Source organism: Somniosus microcephalus, chromosome 3, assembly GCF_052327205.1.
Source record: "Somniosus microcephalus isolate GS21.2 chromosome 3, FLI_Smic_1.0, whole genome shotgun sequence".
NCBI lineage: Eukaryota > Metazoa > Chordata > Chondrichthyes > Squaliformes > Somniosidae > Somniosus > Somniosus microcephalus.
In genome coordinates this window covers 92,223,120-92,239,910 of record NC_140989.1, presented here as the reverse complement: position 1 = coordinate 92,239,910, position 16,791 = coordinate 92,223,120, and the positions used below count along the sequence as shown (strand labels likewise).

General features: G+C 43.5%; 1 protein-coding gene and 1 long non-coding RNA gene across 7 annotated transcripts in view; one reads left to right on the top strand and one right to left on the bottom strand.

Moving 5' to 3' along the window:
* LOC147121205 (acylphosphatase-2-like) overlaps positions 1–16,791 on the bottom strand; it is a 173,230-nt gene that overhangs the window by 40,652 nt on the left and 115,787 nt on the right. The window lies entirely within an intron of this gene.
* Positions 1–16,791, top strand: part of LOC147121206 (uncharacterized) — a 75,989-nt gene that overhangs the window by 56,494 nt on the left and 2,704 nt on the right. For both annotated transcript variants that reach the window (XR_015077510.1, XR_015077509.1), the window contains one exon: positions 14,055–14,235. This is a non-coding gene — a long non-coding RNA (uncharacterized LOC147121206). The remainder of the gene's footprint in view (positions 1–14,054; positions 14,236–16,791) is intronic.

Genomic DNA, 16,791 nt, shown 5'->3' with positions numbered 1-16,791 from the left:
TTTATCTTTGTCCTTTTCCATAACTACACTAAATCTAACTGAATTATGATTACTACAGCCAAAATGGTCTCCCACTGATACCCCTTATGTGATTGAATATACCTATCTTTGATAAACCACAAAATACATGAGCCTTGCACGTAATTGCAAGGCTCTCATAAAGTCTGCATTTAAAGCTGTAGTTATATTGTGACAGAAAAACTTTAGAGACAGATAGTAGGGAAACCCATGGTAGTCGGGGGCTTCCAACTTATTTGGCAATCACGGATTTTTCCACCCTCCGTAAACTTCAGTTCGTCCAAAACTCTGCTGCCCCTATCTCAATTCGCACCAAGTCTCGTTCACCTATCACCCCTGTGCTCGCTGACCTACATTGGCTCCCGGTCCAGCAACAACTCAAATTAAAAATTCTCATCCTTGGGTTCAAATCCCTCCGTGGCCTCCGCCCTCCCTTTCTCTGTAACCTCCTCCAGCCCCACAACCCTCCAAGAACTCTGTGTTCCTCCAAATCTGGCCTCTTGTGCATCCATTGGCAGCCATGCCTTCAGCTGCCTAGGCACTAGCTCTGGAATTCCCTCCCTAAACCATTCTGTCTCTCACTTCTTCTTTAAGGCGCTTCTTAAAACCTACCTCTTTGACCAAGCTTTTGGTCACCTGTCCTAATATCACCTTATATGTTACAAAGTATTACAAAGTATTTACGGCACAGAAACAGGCCCTTCAGCCCAACAGGTCCTTCCCGGTGTTTATGATCCACATGAGCCTCCTCCCACCCTTCTTCATCTAACCCCATCAATATATCCTTCTATTCCTTTCTCCCCCATGTGCTCATCTAGCTTTCCTTACACGTATCCATGTTATTCACCTCAACTACTCCTTGTGGTAGCGAGTCCCACATTCTAACCACTCTCTGGGTAAAGAAGTTTCTCCTGAATTCCCTATTGGATTTATTAGTGGCTATCTCATACTTCTGGCCCCTTGTTCTGGTCTCGCCCACAAGTGGAAACATCTTCTCTACGTCTATCCTATCAAACCCTTTCATAATCTTAAAGACCTTTATCAGGTCACCCGAGTCTTCTCTTTTCTAGAAAAAAAAGAGACCCTGCCTGTTCAATCTTTCCTGATAGGTATGACCTCTCAGTTCTGGCTCGATGTCAAATTTTGTCTGAGAACGATCCTGTGAAGTGCCTTGGGACGTTTTACTACGTTAAAGGCGCTATATAAATGCAAGTTGCTGTTGTTTCCCAGCGTTTGGATGGACAGTAAGACATAAGATGAATACACTGCAACATGTCAGGAAGACAAAACTCACTGTCCAGCAAATGACACTTGTGGGGCTTTAATTGCAAACATGTTCAGTAAATGTTTCTTACTTACATTTTTACTTTCAATGCTCATTTTTGGTATTATTAGACTGATTTTTTGAATGCTAACACCTGGCAGGTGCGGCTCCCTGCCAGGCCTGCACATTTGGAAAATCAGCACTCCTATGTGCTCATAAGTATATAGGAGATCAAGCCACTGCCCACAGTCTTTGCAAGGTCTGCGGCGTGGGATTGCTGAAAAATTTAAGAGATTTAAGTAGCAATATAATTATGATCTACGTGACCACTGCATACTTGAAAATGAATTGGGCTCAGATTGAGGATGCTACAATTAAAGAAACAGTCTACTTTTTTTTAGTTGGAGTAGAAGTAAAAGAAAAAAAGACTTGCATTTATATAACGCCTTTCACAACCTCAGGATGTCTCAAAGCACTTTACAGCCAATAAAGTACTTTTGAAATGTAGTCACTGTTGTAATGTAGGAAACACGGCAGCCAATTTTCACACAGCAAGCTCGCATTAACAGCAATGTGATATTAAACAGATAATCTGTTTCAGTGATGTTGGTTGAGGAATAAATATTGGCCAAGACACTGGGGATAGCGCCCCTGCTCTTGTTTGAAATACTGCCATGGGATCTTTTACATCCACCCGAGGGAGCAACCAGGGCCTCAGTTTAACATTTCATCCAAAAGACGCCATCTCCGACAGTGCAGCATGCGCTTAATATTGCACTTATGTGACAGCCTGGATTTTCTACACAAGTCTCTGGAGTGGAACTTGAACCCATAACCTTCTGATTGATATAGCACAGAGAAGGCCATTTGGTCTATCGTGCCTGTGACGGCTCTTTCAAAGAGCTATCCAATTGACCCTAACAGTAGCTACACTGTAGGACAGAGTATAAATCACAAAAGGTACTGCAATAATCATGGGTGATTTTAATCTTCATATAGATTGGACATATCAAATTGGCAAAGGTAGCCTTGAGGATGAGTTCATAGAGTGTATTCGGGATGGTTCCTTAGAACAATATGTTGTGGAACCAACCAGGGAGTAGGCTATTTTAGATCTGGTAATGTGTAATGAGGCAGGATTAATTAATGATCTCATAGTAAAGGATCCTCTAGGGAAGAGTGATCATAGCATGATAGAATTTCACATTCAGTTTGAGGGTGAGAAACTTGGGTCTGAAACTAGTGTCTTAAACTTAAATAAAGGCAATTACAAAGATATGAAGACAGAGTTGGCTAAAGTGGACTGAGAAAATAGGTTAAACGGTAAGATGGTAGAAAAGCAGTGGCAGACATTTAAGGAGATATTTCATAACTCTCAGCAAAGGTATATTCCAGTGAGAAGGAAAGACTCTATGAGAAGGATGAACCATCCGTGGCTAACTAAGGAAGTTAAGGATGGTATTAAATTGAAAGAAAAGGCATACAATGCTGCGAAGATTAGTGGTAGGCCAGAGGATTGGGAAATTTTTAGAAACCAGCAAAGGATGACTAAAAAAATAATAGAGGGAGAAGATAGACTGAGAGTAAACTAGCAAGAAATATAAAAAAAGACAGTAAGAGCTTCTACAGGTATATAAAAAGGAAGAGAGTAGCTAAAGTAAACGTTGGTCCCTTAGAGGATGAGACTGGGGAATTAATAATGGGAAACAGGGAAATGGCAGAGACTTTGAACAAATATTTTGTATCTGTCTTCACGGTAGAAGACGCTAAAAGCATCCCAATAATAGTAGATAATCAAGCGGCAAAAGGGAGGGAGGAACTTAAAACAATCACTATCACTAGAGAAAAAGTACTAGGCAAACTAATGGGACTAAAGGCTGACAAGTCCCCTGGGCCTGATGGCCTGCATCCTAGGGTCTTAAAAGAAGTGGCTGCAGAGATAGTGCATTGTTTGTAATCTACCAAAATTCCCTGGATTCTGGAATGGTCCCAGCGGATTGGAAAACCGCAAATGTAACGTCCCTTTTCAAGAAAGGAGGGAGACAGAAAGCAGGAAACTATAGGCTAGTTAGCCTAACATCTGTCATTGGGAAAATGCTGGAATCTATTATTAAAGAAGTACTGTAGTAGCAGTACATATAAAAAATCATAATACAATCAAGCAGAGTCAACATGGTTTTTTGAAAGGGAAGTCATGTTTGACAAACTTACTAGAGTTCTTTGAGGATGTAATGTGCAGGGTGGATAAAGCGGAACCAGTAGATGTAGTGTATTTGGATTTCCAGAAGGCATTCGATAAGGTGCCACATAAAAGGTTACTGCACAAGATAAGAGCTCACGGTGTTGGGGGTAATAGAAACATAGAAGATAGGAGCAGGAGTAGGCCATTCGGCCCTTCGAGCCTGCTCCGCCATTCAATGAGATCATGGCTGATCATCCAAATTCAGTACCCTGTCCCTGCCTTCTCCCCATATCCCTTTAGCCTTAAGAAATATATCCAACTCTTTCTTGAATATATTTAATGAACTGGCCTCCACCGCCCTCTGTGGCAGAGAATTCCACAGGTTCACCACTCTCTGGGTGAAGAAATTCCTCCTCATTTCAGTCCTAAATGGCTTACCCCTTATCCTTAGACTATGACCCCTGGTTCTGGACTCCCCGGCCATCAGAAACATCCTTCCTGCATCTAGTCTGTCCAGGCCTGACAGAATTTTATAGGTTTCGATGAGATCCCCTCTCAATCTTCTAAACTCCAGTGAGTATAAGCCCAATCGACACAATCTCTCCTCATACGTCATTCCTGCCATCCCAGGTATCAGCCTGGTGAATCTTCGCTGCACTCCTTCCATGGCAAGAACGTCTTTCCTCAGGTAAGGCAACCAAAACTGCACACAATACTCAAGGTGCGGTCTCACCAAGGCCCTGTACAACTGTAGCAAGACATCCTTGTTCCTGTACTCGAACCCTCTTGCTACGAAGGCCAACATACCATTTGCCTTCTTAACCGCCTGCTGCACCTGCATGCTTACCTTCAGCGACTGGTGCACAAGAACACCCAGGTCTCTTTGCACTTCCCCTTCTCCCAATCTATTGCCATTCAAATAATAATCTGCCTTCCTGTTTTTGCCACCAAGTGGATAACCTCACATTTATCCACATTATAGTGCATTTGCCATGTTTCTGCCCAATCACCCAACCTGTCCAAATCGTACTGGAGTTTCACGACATCCTCCTCACAGCTTACCCTCCCACCCAGCTTTGTGTCGTCTGCAAATTTGGAGATATTACATCCAATTCCCTCGTCCAGATCATTAATATATATTGTGAACAGCTGGGGTCCTAGGACCGATCCTTGCGGTACCCCACTAGTCACTGCCTGCCACTCGGAAAACAACCCGTTTATTCCAACTCTTTGCTTTCTGTCCGCCAACCAGTTCTCTATCCAAGTCAATACCTTGCCCCCAATCCCATGTGCCTTAATTTTGCACGCTAATCTCTTATGTGGGACCTTATCGAAAGCCTTCTGAAAGTCCAAATACACCACATCCACTGGTTCTCCCTTATCTATTTTACCAGTTACATCCTCAAAAAATTTCAGTAGATTAGTCAAGCATGATTTACCTTTTGTAAATCCATGTTGACTTTGTCCGATCCTGTCACTGCTTTCCAAGTGCTCTGCTATTACATCTTTTATAATGGACTCTAGCATTTTCCCCACTACCGATGTCAGGCTTACCGGTCTATAATTCCCCGCTTTTTCTCTACCACCTTTTTTGAATAGTGGGGTAACATTAGCTACCCTCCAATCCATGGGTACTGTTCCAGAGTCTATCGAGTTCTGGAAGATGACCAGCAATGCATCTACTATTTCTAGGGCCACTTCCTTAAGTACCCTGGGATGTAGATTATCAGGCCCTGGGGATTTATCGGCCTTAGATTGGATAGAGGATTGGCTAACTAACAGAAAACAGAGAGTTGGAATAAATGGGTGGGAGCTTTTACTGTACATTTGAAGCTGTCAAGTAATCAGCAGGAGCAATGGCCACTGAACCTCCGCCTCAGGTTGACAGCCATGGTCCCCGGACAGGGTGGTTCCCGTGTCCATGAAGTTAAAGTCAAAAGGTAAGTTAAAAAAGCCTGTTAATCAGCTGTCAACTAGGTGCAAATGAGTTTAATTGGGTCGCCCGCCGCTGCCTGTCCGGTCTGCTCAGTGCCGACATTGGGAAAGGCGCACTGTAGCGGGTTGACAGCAGGTTTGCTGTCAAAAAAAATCACTTTCCCACCCGACTCGCCACCGATCCCACCTGCTGACACCCCGGAAAATCTCGGCCATTGTCTCTAAATGTTTCCCCATCGCCGACGTTAGGCTGATTGTCCTGTAGTTGCCGGGTTTATCCCTCTGCCCTTTTTTGAACAAGGTTGTAACATTTGCAATCCTCCAGTCCTCTAACAGCAGCCCCGTATCTAAGGAGAATCAGAAGATTGTGGCCAGAGGCTCTGCAATTTCCACCCTTACTTCCCGCAGCAACCTAGGATGCATACCATCTGGACTGGGTGACTTTTCTACTTTGATCCCTGCTAACTTTTTTAGTACCTGCACTTTATTTTTATCCTATCCAATTTCTCTATTACCTCCTCCTTTACTGCGACATTGGCTGCATCTTCTTCTTTAGAGAAAAGAGATACAAAATACTCATTTAGTACCTCAGCCATGCCCTGCCTCCACAAGATGATGTTTTTGGTCCTGAATCGGCCCCAACCTTCCTTTGACTACCCTCTTACTATTTATATGTTTCTAAAAGACTTTTGGGTTCCCTTTTATGTTAGCTGCTAATCCATTCTGATACACTCTCTTTGCCCCTCTTATTTCCTTTTTCAGTTCTCCCCTGTACTTTTTGTATTCAGCTTTGTTCTCGAAAAAATTATGAACTTGACATTTATCATAAGCCTCCTTTTTCTGTTTAATTTTAATCTCTATATCTTTAGTCATCCAGGGAGTTCTAGCTTTGGATGCCCTTCCTTTCCCCCTCGTGGGACTGTGTCTAGTTTGCACCCGAACTATCTCCTCTTTGAAGGCCTCCCATTTCTAATTGACCGTTTTACCTGCCAATCTTTGATTCTAACCTGGGCCAGATCTGTTTTCAACTCACTGAAATTAGCCCTCCTCTAGTTGAGAATTTTCACATTTGATTTTTCCTTATCCTTTTCCGTAACTACTCTAAACCTTATGATATCGTGATTACTGTATCCCAAATGCTCTCGCACTGAAATATGCTCCAATTGCCCCACTTCTTGCCCCAGAACTAGATCCAGCACTGCTTCCTTCCTCATTGGGCTGGAAACATACTGATAAGAAAGTTCTCTTGTACAGATTTCAGGAATTCCTCCCCCTCTGTTACCTTTACACTGTTATTTTCTCAGTCTGTGTTAGGATAATTGAAGTCCATTATTACTACTCTGAAGTTCTTGCATCTTAACCCCGCGAGAACGGGGCAGATTCACGTTGGACGTCTGTTTCACACCGTGTCCAATTTTATGCTCCACTGACTTCAAGAGAGTGTAAAATCAGATGGGGTGTAAAACGGGTGCCCAACCCAAACCTGCCTCGTTCCCGCTGGGCAGGTTAAATTAAAATCGGGGCTCAAGTCTCCTGTGCTAATTTAATTAATTGTATACTTATAATTCACATTTTTTAGACCTTTATCCAATATTCATCAGTGATAAATTTAACTTGTCATCTCTATTGTATAGCCAATCTAAATAATTTTGCAAATCTTTGCTGCATCCTTCAATCACTGTTGACATGCTTATATCAATTTCAGTATTTATGCAGATTAAAAATAATAATGGTCCAAGTACTGAACCCTGAAAGACTCCATTCAACACTGTCTCCTAGTCTGACACTACACCTCTTCCAGGTATCTGGTTTCTTATTTTTAATGGATTTCTCATCCAGTCCCATGTTCTCTGTTGGATTGCTGTGGTTTTTAGATTAATTGTAAGTACAAAGAACTGTCGAAAGCTTTCTGAAAACCTAAAATGCATCAAAGGGAATAATTTATCTGTAACTTCCTCAAAAAAAAATCAGGCAGGACAATTCCCTTCTAAATCCATGCCAGCTGTTTCTTATTTAATTATTGCTATACAGATAGTCCTCTAGTTTAGAATAGATTCCATTATGTTAATTGTTATTGATTTTATGTAGTAGGGCCTGTAGTTTTATGGTTCCAATTATATGATATTCTGCTTGTCTCATTCCAGTCCTACAGAACTTCACCACGATTCCTCCATGACGACAGTCAGTGCCCTATACATTTCCTTCCGAGTCTCCTTCAGCATCCTAAGATATATATCATCTGGCCATGGGATTTGTTGTCTTACGTCTTCCTAACTGATCAAATATTACAATTACCTCAAAATCCTTGATCTACTACAGAAATTAGATAATAACTTAATACTTCCACAAAATATTAATCTAATATTTCAATATTCAAAGCCACCTTAATCATTTAGAGTTCTAACTTTCTCTCTGACAGCAATGATACTAGAAGAACTTTTCAGTATCTTGCTCAACATCCGAGCCAAAGTCATTTCTAGAGAAAAAAAACAAAAAAACTTCAGATGCCAGAAATCTGAAACAAAAACGGAAAATGCAAGAAACATTCAGCAGGTCAAGCAGCATCTGTGGAAAGAACAGATGAGTTAATGTTTTGGGTGTGGACCCTTCATCCACCCAAAATGTTAACTCATTTATTCTCTCCAAAGATGCTGTCTGAACTGTTGGAATGTTTCCAACATGTTTTGTTTTTGTTCCATCTCTAGAGTCCTCATTTTTTTATCTGTTTCAGCAAATTGCTACATTCCCACCAGAATTTTCTCTTCTTTTTTCCCAAATAAGCATTGAAATGCTTATTTTTGTTTCTTTATAATACTCATTTCAATTGACCTATTCATTAATTTTGGAGACTTTGTATATTTATTTCTCATGGGCATATCTTTAGGATCATATAACTTTACATTTGCTCCATTGTACCTGAAGGAGCGTGCCACTCAGAGCCATTCCGTTGCCCTTTTCCTGGCCCCTTTTAAATTTTTCTTTTTCAAATACTTATTCACTTCCATTTTAAAAGCTATTATAGATTCTGCTTCCACCATTATTTCTAGTAGGACTATCCATGTCCTAACAATTCCCTACATATAAATTAATTCTCCTTACCTCGCCATCATTGTTTTGGTGGGGATCTTAAATTTGTGTCCTTGAGTTACTGACTACTTCCCAATGGAAATTGTTTTTTCTGATTTACCTTCTCAAAACCCCTTCTGGGGTGCCAACTGTTCAATAGGCTGCTAGAGACAAACTTGGAGCTGTTGACTCTGTGCCAGGAGTGAGAAGTCTAGATGCTGAGTCTTTCGCTTATAGATTTATTAAAGGAAATTATACTCACAGACAACATACATGATGATATGAAGGCTGCAGGAGACCTCACATTACAGTTACTGAGCTCAGTCACAAGGTGACCATCCCTCGGGTCTTCCCCAACTTCCTTTACAATGGTGTCACTTTTTATCCTACAGCTAAAGCACCTCCTGCATGACCTTCCCTCTTAGAACATAAGAACATAAGAAATAGGAGCAGGAGTAGGCCAATCGGCCCCTCGAGCCTGCTCCGCCATTCAATAAGATCATGGCTGATCTGATCCTAACCGCCAATCTACTATCACAGAATCATCTCCTGAATCTAACAGAATTAGACACACGAAATAGGAGCAGGATCAGGCTACACGGCTCCTGGGCCCGCTCTGCTACCCACAGGGCCATGTCCGATCCGAACCTAGACTCATGTCCAAATTCCTGCCCGCTCCCCGTAACCCTTAATTCCCTTTACTTCTAGGAAACTGTCTATTTCTGTTTTAAATTTATGTAATGATATAGCTTCTACAGCTTTTTGGGGCAGCATATTCCATGGACCTACCACCCTCTGAGTGAAGTAGTTCCTCCTCATCTCAGTTTTGAAACAGCAGCCCCTTATTCTAAGACTATGCCCCCTAGTTCTAGTTTCACCCATCATCGGGAACATCCTCCCCGCATCCACCCGATCCAACCCCTTCACAATCTTATATGTTTCAATAAGGTCGCCTCTCATTCTTCTGAACTCCAATGAGTAGAGTCCCAATCTACTCAACCTCTCCTCATATGTCCATCCCCTCATCCCCGGGATTAACCGAGTGAACCTTCTTTGTACTGACTCAAGAGCAAGTATGTCTTTTCTTAAGTATGGACACCAAAACTGTACGCAGTATTCCAGGTGCGGTCTCACCAATACCTTGTACAACTCCAGCAAATTTGTCAAACATGACTTCCCCTTCATAAAACCATGCTGACTTTGTCTTATTAAACTATGATTATCCAAATGTCCTGTTACTGTCTCCTTAATAATGGACTCCAAAATTTTACCTACCACAGATGTTAGGCTAACCGGTCTATAGTTTCCAGCCTTCTGTCTACTGCCCTTTTTAAATAAGGGTGTTACATTAGCAGTTTTCCAGTCTGCCGGGACCTTTGCTGAGTCCAGGGGGTTTTGGAAAATTATTACCAATGCATCCACAATCCCTACTGCCACTTCCCTCAAGACCCTAGGATGTAAGCCATCAGGTCCAGGTGATTTATCCGCCTTGAGTCCCATTATTTTACCGAGTACCACTTCCTTAGTGATTTTGATCATGTTTAGCTCCTCCCCACCTATAGCCCCCTGTTTGTCCAGTGTTGGGATATTCTTAGTGTCCTCTACTGTAAAGACTGATACAAAATATTCATTCAGTGCCATCTCCATATTTCCCACCATTAATTTCCCGGTCTCATCCTCTAAGGGACCAACATTTACTTTAGCCACCCTTTTTCTTTTTATATAACTATAAAAACTCTTACAATCTGTTTTTATATTTTTTGCTAATTTACTTTCATAATCTATCTTCCCTTTCTTAATCAATCTTTTTGTTATTTTTTGCTGTCTTTTAAAGTTTTCCCAATCCTCTATCCTCCCACTAGATTTGGCTACCTTATATGCCCTTGTTTTTAGTTGAATACTATCCTTAATTTCTTTACTTAGCCACGGATGGCTGTCTTTTCTTTTACACCCTTTTCTTCTCAGTGGAATATATTTTTTTGGAAGTTGTAAAATAACTCCTTAAATGTACACCACTGATCATGTATCGTCTTACCCTTTAATCTATTTTCCCAATCCACTCTACTCAATTCCGCTCTCATACCTTCATAGTCTCCTTTATTCAAGCTTAGCACGCTTGTTTGCGATCCAACCTTCTCACCCTCTAATTGAATATGGAATTCAACCATGTTATGGTCACTCATTCCAAGTGGATCCTTTACTAGGACATTTTTAATTAATCCTGTCTCGTTACACAGGACCAGATCTAAGGTTGCTTGCCCCCTGGTCGGTTCAGTTATATACTGCTGAAGAAACCCATCCCTAATACACTCAATGAACTCATCCTCAAGGCAGCCCTGCCCAATTTGATTTGTCCAATTAATATGATAGTTAAAATCCCCCATAATTATAGATGTTCCCTTATTACAAGCCTCAACTATTTCCTGATTGATACTCCGTCCAACAGAGTTGCAACTGTTCGGAGGCCTATAGACTACGCCCACTAGTGTTTTTTTCCCCTTATTATTCCTTACCTCCACCCAAACTGTTTCATTATCCTGATCTTTTGACCCAATATCATTTCTCTGTATTACAGTGGTTTACACTAGCTTACGTCAGCTCAGTATTCCCAAGAGTGGGTCTCACAACAAAACTGTCCTTACCTAACAACAACAACGACTGGCATTTATAGAGTGCCTTTAACGTAGTAAAACAACCCAATGCGAATTTACAGGAAAAGTAAAGGTATAGTGACCAAACAGATGTATCTATTAGAAGGTCAGAATTACAAGATTATTTTATATGATGGCAGTCAATACCAACCTGCAAAGGGGCCTTGGTGATTTTGAGCAGTCTTGTGACATTCTACAATTATTGTCTGTTTCAACAGATTCTGCAAAAACTGTCTTTTGACCACAAAATAAAGTCCTCCACATAAAATGGATTTTTCAGTAAATCTTTCCTGCTATCAAGTTTCCTCTTTATCTTCTTTGTTCTAATAAAAAGAGGCCCAGTTTCTCTAGTCTGTCCTCATAACTAAAGCTTTCCATCCCTGGTATTATCTTAGTAAATCTCTTCTGCACCAGAAGTGGACACAATGGGGGGAAATTTTAACCCCCGAAAAACAGGTGGGTTGGGGTCAGGTGGGATGTTAAAATGTTAAAAATCTGAACCCCGACCCTAACTTGCCGACTTCCGGTTTTAACGGAGGCAGGACGAGCAACCAACTCGCTCGCAGGAGGCGGGTTGTCAACTTAAATATTTTAATGAGGATGGGAGCCTCACATTTAACCACCATTTTAAATTTAACCCTGGGCTGGCCGGGTATCCCAGGCCTTGGGAAACCCCGCAGCTAAAGGGAGATGAGAACTGCTGGATCCAGGAGGTAAGTGCCTTTCCACTTACCTGCTGGATCCACCTTACCTGCTTCACCCGCACCCCGCGATCGGACATCCCCCATGACCCTTCCGATCTCCTCCATGGAGCCTCCAATCCTTCCGATATCTCCCCTGCTTTGGCCTCTGGAGTCTAGTCACCCCGGCCTCCAATCTCCCCGATGATCCCCTGGCTCAGGACCCCTGCTCCGGCCACCCTGATCTCCCCCGGCTCAGGACTCTTGATCCTCCTTCCCCACTCTGATCTCCACGATGTTCCCCCGGCTCAGGACTCTTGATATTCTTCCTCCTCCAACCTCAGCCTCCCCAATCCCTCCCTACCTCCTCTCCACTCCCCGGCTGCGGTGTGGTGCTGAAGGCCCATCCACCCGCCAGCCAGCCAGCCTCTCAATCTGGCTGGCTATGGCTGAGAAACAGTGACAAGAAATGTTAACCAAGTCCTGCCGATTTTAACGGCAGGACCTGAGGGAGACCTGTTCTTCTGGGTTTCCCGACCTCAATCCAGCCCCCTTGCTCCCTCCCAGCCTCCGAGTTAATATCCAGCCCAATCTATCTGCAGCCTAACCACAGAACACAAGAACAAATAGGTTTAGCATTACCTCTTTGTTTTTGTACACTATGCACCTATTCATGTTTTTTGCAGCAACTTGGCAGAATTTTGCGTGGGGTCAATGGGAGCGATTGGTGGCGGCGGGTTGGGTGGGAAAGTGTTTATTTCCCCAGCGGGCCAGGACCCCACCGCCATGCGCCTTTCCCTGATTTCGGGTCTGTCAGCACTGAGCAGACCCGACACGCAGCGGTGGGTTCACAGCGGGGGACCCAATTCAGGTAATTAGTGGCTTGTTTAGAGCCACTTAAGAATGAATTTCAGCTCACCTTTTGCATTTGACAGCTTGCCCACTGGGTCCACGCTGGTCCTGGACCACATCTGTCAAGCTGAGGCGGGAGTTCAGTAGCCATTGAATCAGCTGTTGAGTTGACAGCTTCAAATGTGCAGTGAAAGCTCCCACCTTAGAGAGATATCTTCTGTCAGCCACAAGCTCTTCCTCACTACATTTCCACAACAGATTCACCAGTCTTTACACAAGTCTCCATCCAGTCTGACCTCATTACCTCTCTCACCATTGACAGATCGCTTCTGTCATCTCTACTTTGCCTGCCATCTATTCCATCAGCATGGGTTCCTTTATACTCTCTCACCTTGGTCCTCAGAATCTCACCATGATCAGCTCCAACACCAGCAGCACCAGACACACCAGCAGCACCAACAACAACACCACCAACCTTCTCCACAATCACCTGATGCTGCCAAGGACACAGGGCATCAGCACCTGACCACATTGCTGCCCGGGAGGCATGGGATGGCCTCAGCATGGCCAGATTTACTTCACTTGACGCTGTACATCCTGGCTGCCACATGATGCGCCAGGTTAGCACCAGCCCACACCAACACCATAAAGCATCCCTACAATGCCCAAGCCATTCCTTTCACACTCATCACCATTGTGGGGGCGGGGGGGCAGGGTACCATTATGTCTCACCATTCACTGCAACTCAGTAAGGCAGTTCCAAAATTGCACACAAATCTGTCCAAGTGTTGAAAATAAAGGTTTCAATGTTTGACACCACATTAACAGAAACTTTACATGAACATTGCATAAAACACCCAAGTGCCTACCCTTGTGTGTTGTTAGTTGGTATGATTGCACTAGGATGAGGGCGAGTGTGAGGAGTGGCTAGTGAGATGGGGATGTGATAATATAGACAGAGAGGGATGGGTGGAGGTGCAAGGTAAGTTGGTGTAAGGATGTGCATGAGTAGGGTAGGGAAGGCAGAGTGATGGGGATGTGATGAGAGGCACAGTAGGATGAGGTTGAGTGTGGCTTTGTACTAACCTTTCGTGGTCTAATGAGATCATTGAAGTGTTTGCGGCACTGCACCCAGGTCTGCCTCACCACATCCCTGCTTGTGCTCTCCTGTGCAATGTGCAACCAGGCTGTGTTGATCTCCTGGGGAGGTTCTTCCGCCCATGGGAAGGGAAGAGGACCTCCCTGTGTGCTGTGACTCCTTCCATAAGCATATGGAGGGAGTCATGGGAGAGCCTGGGTGCAGTCCCATGCCTTTGTGCAGTCATTGTCAGTGTTTGCAGCACCTCAATGCTGTAGAACACTGACAGCACAAATGTCAAAATAAATTTGAGCATTGTCTCTTTAAGGAAACCGCTGATGACGCGTCATCAAATGACGTCACCAGACCCGCTTCCTTCAATTGGGCCGGGAAATGCGCTGTGCGGGCTTAAGAAGCCCAATCATGGGAAATTCATTTGAGGCCCAGGGATGGAGACAACAGCGAGGTTGGGATCTGCCACCGACGTCGCCTGCCACGGACCCACTGAGGTTAGTAAAATCCCGGCCTTGCAAACTCAACATTATAGGTTATTAAATGTTCTATTTTTACCTCAGCTGAGATATATTTCTGTAATACTTTCCAGTTTTTAAAAATGAATTCCTCATTCTTTGAAGTCTGTCTTTCTGAAATCTTATTCTTAGATTAGAAAACTCCTGTGGCTATGCAGTGCTAAGACATTTAGTTTAATTGCTTGAGTAAGAATTACGTTGAAGCAGATTTCACTAGAGAACCTGGAGTCTGCACTGACAACGCTAATGATCCTTAACTTGGGGAATAAACAGCCATGGGCAAACCAGAAGGCCTAAATAAAAATGCTTTGACCAGAGGAATAATATAGTTGCAAAAGGGGGAAAGTGAGCAGTATAATGAAAGGAATGGCTTTGCTACTTAAATTAAGGTCAATTTTAATTGAAATTACATCAATCTTTGTGATAATTCAGTGCAATCTCCTGCACTCATCTTGTCTTCAGAATAAGATCACTTTATTGGCTTTCAAAAGCAATAAAAAATTCTGTTGCAGGGAAACATAATTTGTCAGATTTCAGAAGTCAACCGATGTTTGGCTTGCTGCCACCTTAAGCAGAAGACAGACCAATAGTATCGAAAAAAATAACTACAAAATGGAAGGCAAATTATGGAGCGAAATGACAGAGAATAAAACAAAGGATTATTACCTGGATCCCATAGTTCTGACAAACGGTCACAGACCTGAAACATTAACTCTGTTTCTGTCACCACAGGTGCTGCCCAACCTGAATATTTCCAGCATTTTCTGTTTATATCCCATAGCTGTGACCTTATTAATCTCCACAATACGTAGCACTCAAACATACAGACTGCATGTATGTGAACTATTTACAAAGAGGCATTATTTCACATATTTATCTACAAGTAGTTTACTATTACACATCACTTTCAATGGTCTAGAGAAGAAAGAAGGTCAGCAAACTTCTCTTAAATCTAGGCTGCCACTCCAGTGCAGTACTGAGGGAGCACTGCACTGTCGGTGGTGCCATCTTCCGGATGAGGTATTACACCAGGGCCCCATTTGCCATCTCAGGTGGAAGTAATAGATCTCATGGCAATATTTCAAAGAAGAGCAGGGGAAAGGACTGTAGATGCTGAGTTGTTGAGTATATTCAAGGCTGAGATAGGTAGATTTTTAGACTCACGGGAATCAAGGGATATGGGGATGGGGCAGGAAAGTGGAGTTGAGGTCAAAGATCAGCCATGATCTTATTGAATGGCGGAGCGGGGCCGTACAGCCTACTCTTGCTCCTAATTTTTATGTTCTTATGTAAATCTCCCAGGTGTCCCAGCCAATATTTATCCCTCAACTAGCATCACTAAAAAAATTGATTATCTGGTCATTGCCTTGTTCCACGCGTCTCTCTTCTCATTTAAAATTAGCATTTTCTACCGCCCACCTAAGTACCATAAAAAAAATTATCACTGAGAAATCTTCACTGCTTTCCTCCCTCAGCCTCTGCACCGAGCAACTTCTCATCCTCGGTGATTTCAACCTCCATCTCAATTCATCATGGTCTCTCTCCTCCGAGTTCACTACCCTCCGATCCTCCCTTAATTTCTCCCACCATGTAAACTCCCCAATCCATATTCACGGCCACCCCCTTGACCTTGCCACCTCAAGTGGCCTCGCTACTCCCATCTTGTCAATCACAAATAAGCCCATCTCTGACCATTCCTTGTATTGCTCTCCACCCACATCCCCTTCCCGCCTCCCCCACCCCCCACAACCCTACATCCTTCTGTGTCCGCCCCTGGAAAAAACTCCAAACCAACTCACTTACGAAATCCCAGCTGTCCAGCCTTTGGCCCTCCATTCACCATGACATTTCTGCAGCTACCAATCTGTTCAACCACACCCTCACCACCAGCTTTGTCCCTGTTAAAACCATTACACACTCTCACCCTGGCCGTTTCCCCGGTACGGCCCTCATCTTCGCTCTCTTAAGTCCAAGGGATGCAGACTTGAATGGATATGGCAGATATGGTTTAGCCATTCACCACCAGATCTGGCTGGACCACATCAAGCATTATCGGGTCCTGCTCTTGTCTGCCAAAACTGCTTACTATTCCAGGATCATTCTGAAATGCAAAGATAACCCCCGGCTTCTTTTCTCTACTGCAAACTGTCTTCTTAAACCCCTTTCCCCTGTCTCCGCCACCCTCATCTCCAACAACAAGTGCAAGGAGCTCATGGACTTGTCTCCAAAATTGAGACAATCCAATCAGCTGCTTCTGCCACTTCCCTTCCTTCCCCTAGCCCACCAGGCCAAACTTCCTCTAAGGTCCCTCCCGCCCTAGCCCTGAACTCACATCTTTCTCCACTTTCTCTCCGATCTCCCCTCATGACCTCTCTGCGCTCATCTTGTCCATGAGACCCACTTCCTGCTCCCTCGACCCTATTCCTACTAAAGTGCTGACCACCCAACTTCCTTTCCTGGCTCCCATGTTAGCTGATATTGTTAACGGTTCTCTCTCCTCAGGTACTGTCCCCCTCTCTGTCAAATCTGCCGTTA